Raw genomic sequence first — 11,736 nt, 5'->3', positions numbered from 1 at the left:
CAGCTGTCATTTCTGATTTCGGTTCCATCCCACCTCCAGGTAAGGAAATAGAGCTCGTTTTGGGACAAACTCACCACATTCAGTCTTCTTAGCCTTCAGTCTGGATAACTGCAAAGATGAACAGAAGAATTTTATGCATAACATTTTAACTTGGCTTGATGTGCTTCCCAGTAGCATGTAAATAAACTGCCTGATTCAGAGCACTCTGTTCCTGACATATAACCCACTGCTCATTTAGCAGATTTAATTTTGCAGGCTTTGTGCATTTTTTATGTGACAATGATGATGTGAGGAGGCATGTCTTTATCACAGAAAGCCAACAGCACAGACTCTTTTTTACAAAAGTCCCTTCTTGCTGCTCCTTCGGAGCAGGAGCCCAAGATAATTCTAGCAGAGGGTGAGCCATCTGTGACATGGGGCAGTTTTACTTGCAAACTTTATAACTTTTAATTGCTGCTCTATTTCCTGGCACTGTCAAGTAATAATGTCAGTGGATATCAAACCTTAAGTACATAGGACTCAATTATGATCTTGCAGAACACAGAGGCTGCTCAAATCCAGTCCAGACTGTGAACTCACAATCTGCTGTTTACTTAAAGTATAGAGAAAGCACTTGACCTCTTCTCAGTGGCATCCATGTGGAAACACTCGACAATAGAGGCCTTCCTTGGTTTTCTTAGGAATCATGTTTCGACATTTTTATCTCCTTTAATTAAGGTCAATGGTCACACACTCCCACTTCTCTCCTCACCCCACTCTTCCAAAATTGCCGGCACTTACCCAGCTCCAGTTACCCTGGACGAAACAAACTGGGCCCAATTTGTGCACGCACAGTTCCGGGGAGATTGAAGAGAGACCCAGAGATTTGAGGCTTTGCCGGACCGAGAGCTGTGTCTGAGCTCTGGCGTTCACGTGCCCGTCCACCACGACGAGCAGCAGAGTGTGATAGCCAGAAGCAAACAGTAGGCGGGGGGTAGGATTGCTGCAAATGTAATTCCACTATGAGAATATTTCCTAACCCGCAGCACATGTTCCCACCCGGTGGGGAAGGTGTGAGCGAGCTCTGAAGGAGGACAGCGAGAGCGAATCTCATCTCCCTTTGCAACACTGTAAGTGCTAATTGCAGGCGGGGAGGAAGGGTGTAGCTGGTAGACGTCTCGGAGCACAGCACAAGGACTCCTGTGGTCCTTGGGGAAGAAACCCAGGAGTGCTTCACATCCCAGCATCCCTGGCAAGATTCACTTCGGCACTGCTGTGCTTTGTCTGCAGCCCTGGCTGCCTCTTCTTGAAAACCCTCACGGTTCTCAGCGGGGCACTTCCCAGGAATTCCAATGCTCCAGCCAAGGCCATTGTGTCAGGATGCAAAGGATACCTGCTAGTCCACTGTCAAGGCTGAAAGAGCACATCCCACTGAATCAGGGGCTTGTGGGGACTGGATTTATCATTAGAAAACCCCAGTACCTTTTTGGAGCAGTATACATCCTGCTTAGTAATTGCATTTTCTCTACCAAAAAGATTATTTCTTTTCATTATTATCGTTGAGTAGGTGGCAGCTATGAATGGTTAACAATGGAAGGCAGAAGTTGGTGAAATAAAACTCCGTGCTTTTAGAAGTCATTCTACATATGTAAAAACAAAAGTGGGCCAGCCAGCTGCAGACCTTGGCATTCCTTAGGCTTGTGCCTGGTGCATTGCACCCTTTCCCTTTAAACTGACTTGCTCTCATTTCTCACACACAGCAGAATATCACTTCCAGAAAAGAAAAGAGCTAATGCTGTCCTTTTCCTTTTATATATTAAAAAAAAAAAAAAAAAAGAAAGAAAGAAAACCAGAACAAAACTAACAGAGTTGTGCCCTAAGTGAGATTGTCTTGACCCTTTGCAAAGCCAGATCCTCAGAGCCTCTGTCAGCACACGCTTCTAGCATAACTCCTTTTGCTCATGCTGAGCTCAGCCGTGGGTGCACGATCAGGGCACCTGCTCTCTGTAGAGAATAACTACCCAAAAACATGATTTTTTTTCTCCCTTCTATACTGTTTTTTTAAGCTGAAAAATGTGTGTTTGGTTCTAAGGGAGGAGTAGGGCAGGCTGTGGTGTTGAGCAGCGCCGTGGGTTCCTCACCCCATTGGTGTGGGGACTGCATCCATAGTTTCCAGGCATCAGGGAGATGTGTCAGAGCAATCTGACATCCCAGAGAGATGGATTTTTCATGTAAAAGTAGAAAGTTATTAGCTCCCAAAATGTTCTCTTGGCAGCAGCAGGGCAGCAAGTGCTGCTACAGGGAAGGCAGGTGCTGGGCCAGCATAGTCCTGGAAAAGGTTTTGTGTTGTCACCTATTGCAGAAAAATGTCATAAAAACAAAGGATTTTTATTCCTGAAAGAGCTCAGTCACACATGCCAAAAGGAAGATTATGTTTAATTAAATATTGAACCTCTTTATATATCTGTACCAGGCTCTGAATCACACTCTCTCTCCTTACAGCCAGAGGACATTCCCACATCTTCAAAGATTTTACAAATGAGGCTAGTGGAGAGTTTCATTTCCCCTGGAACTGAAATTGAGCTTCTTTGTAGATGGAAACCAGCAACTCTTGAAAATCCCTCTTTCAGCAGAGCAGGCCAGGAAGAGAAAAAATATACAGTATCCCAGAACTGAGCTACAGGATGACTTTTTATTAGCAGAAAAACTAAATTATTATTATTTAGTATGTGTGCTTTGTTGCTATGTTAGGGGGCAGGTTACACCTCTTCCACTGAGCTCAGTAATGGGGCCTTGCACTTCAGTTACTCCTTGTTTGATTCCTGCAACACTTTCCTGGCTCCATTTTGGAGAAATTTTCATATTCCTGCTAAAATTTAGTCACTGGGGACTGCTTAGACATCCTCAGACCCCCCTCCTTGGATTTAAACTCCATCTTTTTTGCGAGTGTGCTGTGAGTTTTCTTCATTGCTGGGATATGTGTTATCTTGCTCAATTGCATTTAATTTGGTCTCAATTTGCATATTCGCGTCCTGGGCTGAATCCGTCAAGATTTTCCCATGACACATTTTGCCTCTGCTGTTCCCGTGACACATGTTCCTTCTGCTGTGGCAAGATCTACTCTGTGGATTCATCTTTTCTTCTGAGAAAAGTCAGGCTGTTTTTCCGAAGTTCAGGTTCTCGCCGTTGGGATTTTCCGTGCCTTCCCAGATCTGCAGCGATGTCAGCTCACACACAATCTTTCTCAGTTCAGCAAGGATGAAACTCAACATCCTTTCTCACTTCAGTGTCTCAGCTGGCTTGAGCAAAAGGCTGGGGTTTGTGCCGTGTCATCTGGTTTGCTGTTGGGTGTTTGGGGCTTGCTTGAAGCCATTTCTGCAATCAAAAGACTCAGTTTTCAAAACCAGCCAAAGACTGGGCACGTGCGTACAGCATTAGGTCCCCTTTTCAAAGAGCACCTTTGGGTGAATCACTTGACCTGGCTGTGCCTCAGTTCTCCACATAGAACAGAGGAAAATAATATTAATGCAAGTCTAACTTTCTTCAGATACTGCGAGGCTGAGTGCATGACCAGAGGTGATGTTCTCGGGTATTACAGTAATAGGGGTCACAGGAGCTAGATGGAAAAGTAAAGCAGAAGCTAGTTAAGACTTTCTCAGCTGCAAAGGATTAGTGTTCATTTTAAAATCTCTGGCTCTTGGCAAATTGGGACACTTACTAACCTGTGGCTTAGGAAAAAAAAAAAAAAGCCAAAGCAGCTGAAACAAGGGTGTTAGCAAGTCTGGCAGCACAGCAGCACTGTGCACCTTATCTCTATCCCGGTGGAAAATCAAAGGCACATTTCCAGCTGTGCCCGTGAGCACTGTTTGGTCACTGAACAAAGCAACTGGCACCTCGTATCCAACCTACAGAATGATCACAGCCTGCTTCAGGTGCACAAACAAGTGCAGAAATGAGCTCCATGCACAGAACTCATTGCTATTCAATCAAGCCTTTAATTGTAAATGTTTTAAGCAAGGAATTCTCTGTTTTATGAAAGTGTGCTCAGCATTACTCCGCCGCAGACATCTGTCATTCAGCAGGCGCCACCCAATAAAAGTGCTCAAAATGTTCTGTTCCTCAATTAAAATATAAACCAGAGCTGTTTAAGGGCTTTTACGAGGTGATTTCTATTTACCTGACAGATTTCCACACTGGAGGAGCACAAAGCAGGATTTCAGTTTCTGATCAGAGTGATGGCTCTGCAAAATAGTAAAGTTTCAATTGTTTTAATTTATTTCTTTTTGGGTGTTGGGGTTTTTTTTTTGTTGTTGTTGTTTTTTGTTTAATTTCAGGAATAATAATAATCCATGAAGAAGAAAGGAATTCCTGTGCCAGATAAAAACTAGGAAGAACTTGTAAGGATCATTGCTGATCATGCATGCTGGAGGAACTGGGCTCTAGGATGAACTCCTGGAGTCTGTGCCAGCACCTGCTAACTTTTTCTTCCAAATTTCATCCAAAAAAAAAAGCCAGGGAAATGGGTGCTCTGCTCTGGTCTGAAAGAGCCTCTTATGAAAAGAAACAAGACTATGACTAGACAAAATCTCCGATTTTCCCCAAAGAAACACTGCATGAATGCTCTCATGGTTATTCCACTGCAGATGGATATTTCATCTCCCATCCTGCCTTACTATGGCTCTCAAAAAAGATCTTTCTTTTTACCTTCCTACTACTCAAGCAAGAGTGGACGTTACATGGAAAACAAGCATTTTCACAAAAATACCCTCTACTTTTTGTTCCAGCGCCTCAGAAACTCACCTTCAGTGGCATGAGAGATGCAGAAAAGGCTTTGCTGTGTCTCATGCTTTGTACAATGTGCTGATCCGTGGTCTCCTGTGCTCCACCCTCTGGCAGCTCATCACTTCAGTGCACCTGGTCAGCATCAGGCTGGAGGAGAATGGCATTGTCAGGAGAAGATTGTACTTTTGCAAGACAAAGCTTTCAGCACCAAACCTTAAAACTTCTGGTTTTGCCAGGTAACAATATGCTTTGGACCAGTTTGCCCTGTCCTGCATGGCCATTAAGCCATTGTGACACTTGACCACACCATGGTCACAGCTGATTTCTGACAGCGTGGGCAAGCCAAGGATGGAGCCTGTGGGGAGGGAAGGTGGGTGGGTTTGCTCCATCTCCTCCATGGCTGGGTGTCACCCTGCTCCCCCTGCAGCTCTTTTGGGTGCCTGCAGGTCCACAGAGCCTCCACTGCAAGACAAACTGAGATTCCACATGGCACCAACCATGCAGGTTGCCCAGACCTTGCAGGCTTCTCCCAGGAGTTTCAGGGATCCAGTGTTCATCCTACACGCCTCGCTGAAGGGACAAAGCTGCCTGTGCCAGAGGTACCAATAACTGCTGATGCTCAGCCTCAAGCTGGTGAATCTCTGCTGAGCTGCCTCAATTAGATTCTTCCAGGGCAGATGTTAATTCCCTTTTAAAATTAAGGAAAGGAAAAGCAAACAGCAACTAAACCAAACAACAGGTAAACAAGCAGCTCCTGGATTTTGCACCACAGGTATTCAGAGGAGGCTTTCTGCCTTGAACCACACTGCTTGGAAAATGCTGGGAAATCTGATGTTAGTCCTTAACTCAATGTGGTGTGTGGTTTTTTCCTCTCCAGCAGTAGCATGAGTTAAGGACGAGGCACTAGCCCTCACTGTGATCCCTGCAGTGTCAGTTCAAGTCAGATTCATCCCGTTATTTATATGTTCCCTTTTGTGAGTGTATTGATTATACAAGTGAGTTCTCAAGTGCCTGGGCACTCAACAGAGCCACACAATGGAGGAAAGCGTCCAGGTTAGCATGGAATTGCACATGTGCTGAGCATGCCAGGGGACAGGAGTAAACAGAGACATGTACAATTCAAAGCCACCTCTTCAGAGCTTTCTGTTTTGCTGCACAGTGACTAAAAATAAAACCTACATTTCAATTTCCAAGGTGTAGTAACCAAAGGCTGTCAGAGTTATTCTTAGCCATGGCAGAATTGCCACCTTCAGGCCATTTCTGAACACACGAGATTATTCCATGATAATCCAAAATCCAGCACAAGCTCATCCCTCCCCTCTATTTGTTTTACCCTCTGCATTATGAATGCTGTGGGTAAGGGCTGTCTGTTTCACAGGGGGCTTGGTATCACAGAAAGCTGGTTGTTGATCTCTGGATGCCTGCAGGCCAGCAATCTGTGCTACAAGTTACCCCTCTTAAAAAAAAATTAAAAAAAAAAAAAAAGACAAGAAGACAAGTGGATAAAACTGATACAAGCATCTGTAACAAGCTAATTGGACCCTTGTGGGCAACACAGCAGATACAAAATTAAAACAAACAAAACATCTCATTGTACAACTGTACTTCGAGGACCACTATCACAAAGGGACCCGTCTGGATTTTTATTTTAGTTTCGTTATGTTTAAAAAGACCTAATTACGGCCAGAGCTGGAGTATCACAAGTCTGTTTTCATCTATAAAGAAAGGATATTTTGCCTCTGAACCTGAGAAATTGTTAGAAGTTGGTAATTAGTATGACTTGTTAATAGAGTTTGGCTGTGATTAAGCTGTGATTGAGTGTGAGTTTGGTTCTTGTCAATGTGAATGCCTGTAAGGTTGAGAGATGTTTAATGAGACACCTGTTGTCAGCAGCACCCAGTGGGCTTTGTTGCTCCTGATTGGAATTTGTACCACGGAGCAGTAGCGGCAGCACCAAAACATAGCAGCAGCAGCAGGCACAGCCCCAGCTGGAGCATCACTGGCAACAGCAAAAGATCCATGAGAAATGGAGGCTTGGACCCCCTGCACTGAAAATCTCCAGGGATGCTCCATGTCCCACAGGCCACAGTGCCTGGGGTGATCCATCATCCAAACCATGCAATTACAGATTACTTGGGCAGTGCAACAGGCAAAAACATTGACATTTTATCTGGTCACTAGGGAATGACGGCCTGTACTGGTGTGGGATGGTGAGTCTTTGGGAGATGGCAAGAGGGGGGATGTAGCTGAGCAGGTTAAAAACTCTACCCCCAAAAATGTCCAGCCCTTGGGTAGCTGGCAATAGTGGGTCTCTTTAAAGTGTGAAATTGATGGAGAAAGGTTCTGCCCAACCCAGCCCTAGATAATCCTTCCCCTTGGGCATTTTCCTCAGGGGAAAATGTCCCATTGAGTGACTCAGTACCTCTTGGCCTTTGAACAGAGAAAGTTTCATTCATTGGTGATATTTTTGTCTCAAAAATCAGCATAATTTTCCTCATGACTCTATATAACCACTCTCTACACCAAAACCTGGGGCTGGTGACAAATTTGTGTACTTGGGGCTACACACATAAAATATTATTTCGCCCTAAAAGTCTATTAATCATTTTCAAGTGGCTGCTACTTAAAACATACCTGAGTTTTACATGCAAAACGCCAAAGAAGCTGGAAGCAATCACGCTGGCCACTGTCACAGCCTTTTAATGTGAAATGCCTGAGCTGGGAATAGGAGCAGAAATGTCTGGAATTTGCCTCGGGAAGGAGCCGTTGGCTTTGTGATGGATCGGAGCAGCCACTGGATGGCATCGCTCTACACGAATGGACCTGCGAGACAAGCGCTGAGCGCGGGCTGCTGTGCCAAGGAGATTAATTCAGCCCAGAGAGGCTCAGGCCACCGTGACCTTACCAATTCTTTAAATAACGTTCAGAGTTCTCTTGGCTGCCTGGCCGGGAGCTCTGGGCACAGGGCTTGGTCAGAGAGAACAAAGCCGACACCCCGAAGCAAACCTATTTCTAGGCTGAGTGCGTTTGTCTTTCATTTTATGTGAGATCAAATATTCAGCCAGTTTTTGATGGGTTTCCTTCTCATGAGATGGGAAAAAGAATAGTTTGTAATTTCTGGCCGTATCAAACCATTGCATGGCAGACGCGCCCGGCCAGCGAGCGATGGCTTGACTGAAGCCCTGGTGCTGGCCAGACAGCTCAGCTCCCCAGGGCTCACGGGGTGGCAGGCAGCTAAGGCTGTTGAGCTGAGCAGGTTATTCGTGTGTAGCAAAAGGAAAAACCAAAGAAAAAGAAAAAGCAATTGTTGTCTGGCACGTTCTGCTTTGCTGTGGACTCCAGAGCATCGAGCCGGGGTTATTACCCACGTGTGGCGCTGCTCCATGTGACAGCAGCCTCTCAGCACGTGTTAATACAACTCTGCTTTCTGCTACACCACTTATTGATAAGGAATCAGCTGGTGGCCAAATAACCTGATGGTCATATTTTCCCTGGGGCTCTGGGTTTCTTTCATTACTGACACTCTGTGTTGGCTTTCTTCTTCCAGTGGCCAAGCCAACCTGAGAATGTCACTGGCCAAGTTCATGCCCAAAAGATATCTGCTGATGGCTTTGGAGGTGCAGCAGGATATTTGGAACTCCAGCCCCACAGAAGGTGTATCTGAAGGGGGATACACTATTTGTGAGGGTCAGCTGGCAGTCATAGCCAGCAGATGTATCTTCAGTGAGGACATAACTTCATGAGGTGAGTGCTTGTACGTGGGCCAGTAGGCACAGCTGTTGTGGGCACAGAACTTCCTGTTGGTACGGCCCCAGTTTTGACCAGTCTAATGAATTTAATGATCATATTCAGTTATATAACTCCAGTTACACTGGGATTAAAATTAGGTCATCAGTTCAAGTCCTGCAAAAGCCCCTTCACTCCCAGTTCTCAGTTCTGTACTCAAACCCCTGCACCCAGCTGCCGTTTTCATACTGGAAAGGTATGATGAAAAAACTGCAGTATATAATAAATGCTACATTTCTTTTATGACCCCATTTGTCTCCTTTTTCTGGACTTACCTCCCAACCCAAACAACAAGAGAACTGTATCCATCTTGATGTGCTCAGCAGTCCACTGGTAAATGCTTTCTGCTGTCAGAAATGCTCAGGCTTGGGGGGAAATTGAGGTTCCATCAGCAGGGGGCAGCTCAGGTCCTTCTTCTGGTGGCCACAGCTCTGCTACAGTGGCTGTAGGAGGAGACCAGAACAACTGACAGTGATTGCCTGTTTCAAGTTTCCTATTTGGAATAAGTGCTTGAGATCTCTTGTGTCACCCATGGGAAAGCCTCTATGAGGTGACACCAGAGAGCTCAGTGGTTTTGATCTCTTTCCACTGACTTTAGAGGAAATGGCAATTTCTTCCCAACTTCAGCACTTCAGGGCTGCGTTTGAACACAGGAAGGATAAAGCTGAATATCTTCATCTATTTAATAGTCAGGAGTGTAAAGACTAAAAGAAGGGTGTTTCCTATTGTTCCTACACTGCATGGCTGTGTTTGGAAAAGATCCCCTTGGACCCAGCATTTATGGGATGGCAGAAACCCCAAGTAGGGTACCCACTTCTGTGCTGGCTGTTCTAAGGGAGATCTGTTTTAATGCAATCACCTCAGCACACAAATTTGCCCGGGATCTTTCTAGACTCAGGGCAACACTCCACATCTCCAAAAAGTCAAGGTGACCTTGGAAACTGCAGGGCAGCCCAGAACACTGGCAGGCAAAGGGAAATCAGAAAAAAATCAAGTTATGGACTAATTCCAGACCATTACAAAACCATGAGAAAAACTGAACTGTATCTGCTGAAGAGCCTCGTTCTGTTTGGTGGCACAATGTAACAGGGGATCTGTCACTGTCAGTATTGCTCTTGTCTCCCTGAAAGCTGTGGTGCCTTTCACCATCACGACATAAAAATTCAAGCTAGCTGTCCCACCTGCCCAAGCAGCTTCTGTTCTGGGCTCCCATGTGCCGTAGGCATTGTGCTTATTGATTAGCTGGGGCTTATTGTCCCTTGACATTGTTAGGGAATATTCTGCTGGTTATAATCTCTGGAACTGACACAGGCAGAACATTCCAAGCCAGGACGGGCTGTGCCAGGCTGTGGCTACGTCTCCAGGTTAGACTGCGGTGGGATTGGTACAAAATGAAAAGAAGCTTTAAAAAAAGACTGTTTTGAGAAGTCACCCAAGTCAGAAAAGACTGGGGGCCTCCGTGACTCTGGCTGTCAATAAGGTGTTAGGTAGGGGAAGATTAACACCCTTTAGCAATGACACAGCTGTTCCATTGAAGGTGATAACATGCAATCAGGGGAGGGAAGAGTCTAGCACAGAATAATGAACAGAGCAAGCAAAGATCATTAAAAGGGAAGGTTTTAGTCAAAAAAAAAAAAAAAAAAAAAAAAAAAAAAAAAAGCTGAAAAAGCCTCTTAAAGCTGATTATTTTAGTGGGTATAAATAAGTATAAAAAGACCCAGAGCCTCACTTTAGGTCTGCACAACGAGCTCAAATATTTACCCCTCTTTCTAAAATCAGGCTGGCTCCTAGGAAGAAGAAAAATAGTGATAATGTAGAGAATAAAGTCTCTTATCTGCCTTGGCAGTGAGCGTGCAGATAAACACAAAAATCCTTACCTTAAAGACAGCATGTAGCACTGAATCTCTTCCTCTGAAAGCACAGCAAATTGTGATAAGAATAGGGTTGGGAAGACAATAGATTTAATAGTGGAAAGAACCTAGTATTTTGTCGACTCTTGTCTTCCTTGGAAAGGAATCAGAACAATGAATTTCTCCCTCTACTGCTAACGGCTAAAGGTAGAAATTAGTGGTTTGATACACCCTCAGCTTTGCTGCTCACCTGAGCCTGTCCACTGCATCAGGAACCCCCAGGTCTGTAGATTTCCCCAGGGGACTAAAACATCAGGATGCTTAATGCAGAGTTAATGGTGATAATGCCAGTCAGAGGTGCAGTCCCAGCAGATGTGAGGCCACCATCATAACCTCTCTGCTCCCCCCATGGAAGAACAGCAGATCTTTAGCCACATGGCCTGTTCCATGATTAGATTTTGGCTGGACTTGAGGGAGATGGGGTGGGGGGGTCTAGCTGAGAGATGGAGGAGGAAAAGGGATCACCCCTTTAAAATGCAGCTGGGGTTTAAGCTGCTCGTGAACCATACTGTGAAGAAAGCATAGCCTTCAGAGGCAGTGTTGGGGGTCTCAGCTAACACATATATGCAGAGAAAATCCAAATCCCATGGCTCTCACTGAGAGACCACTACCAAATCCTTCAGAGCCCGGAATTCCTGCTGGGTAGGAGCTGAGAATTGCCTGTCTATTCCCTACCTGAGCCACTGGTCCTTTCCCACCTCACTGTCCACTTCCCATCTCATGGATTACACACACACTGAAAAGTGACTGCTCTCAGCCCCCCAGCCCAAAGGTGGCAGGTCCTGCTCCCCCCTGCTGGACACAGGCCAGTCACCCACCTTTGGTCAGACCTGCCCCATGGGAAGCATCCATGTCCCTTTCACTCCAAACTGCCCTGCAGCCATCCCAAAAAAAAGCTGTTTCAAGGAATGAAGTGAGACAGGCCGTGCCACCGGCTCGCAGGGGTGCGACAAGAGCTACATCTGTTCGCTCTCCTCGGCGCTCAGGAGCTGTGACATTGCTGTCGGTACAGCCTGGAACAGAGCAGGCAGGAGCTCCAGGGAAGAGGAGAGGGTCTGGATGGAAACAATAACAACCACAGGGACACCACCAGCACCAGCAGGAGCAAAAATGTTGCTTTACCACTTGTGAGTGCAGCGGAGCATATGGCCAGTCTGGGACTGTTGTCAGCAGCCCAGAATGGGGTAGCTCTGTTCTGGCAAACTCCATTTTTTGTCTTTATGACCAAAGAATAGTTGCATGTTGGAAGCTCTGTAGTTGCTAGGGGAAGAGCCATTAA

General features: G+C 45.7%; 1 long non-coding RNA gene across 2 annotated transcripts; it reads right to left on the bottom strand.

Moving 5' to 3' along the window:
- Positions 1-2,394: 2,394 nt before the first annotated feature.
- On the bottom strand, positions 2,395-11,168 carry LOC137481755 (uncharacterized). Of its 2 annotated transcripts, XR_011003648.1 has the most exons (5): positions 10,648-11,168; positions 8,823-8,990; positions 6,095-6,217; positions 4,157-4,220; positions 2,395-3,595 (listed from the first exon to the last, which is right to left on the bottom strand). It is a non-coding gene; the product is annotated as an uncharacterized lncRNA (long non-coding RNA). The 2 variants fall into 2 exon arrangements; XR_011003647.1 differs by lacking the exon at positions 6,095-6,217 and having other exon boundaries at positions 10,648-11,151.
- Between the last annotated feature and the right edge of the window lie 568 nt (positions 11,169-11,736).

The sequence above is a fragment of the Anomalospiza imberbis genome, chromosome 13 (assembly GCF_031753505.1).
Source record: "Anomalospiza imberbis isolate Cuckoo-Finch-1a 21T00152 chromosome 13, ASM3175350v1, whole genome shotgun sequence".
NCBI classification, from domain to species: domain Eukaryota; kingdom Metazoa; phylum Chordata; class Aves; order Passeriformes; family Viduidae; genus Anomalospiza; species Anomalospiza imberbis.
This window is presented reverse-complemented; position numbering and strand designations above follow the sequence as displayed.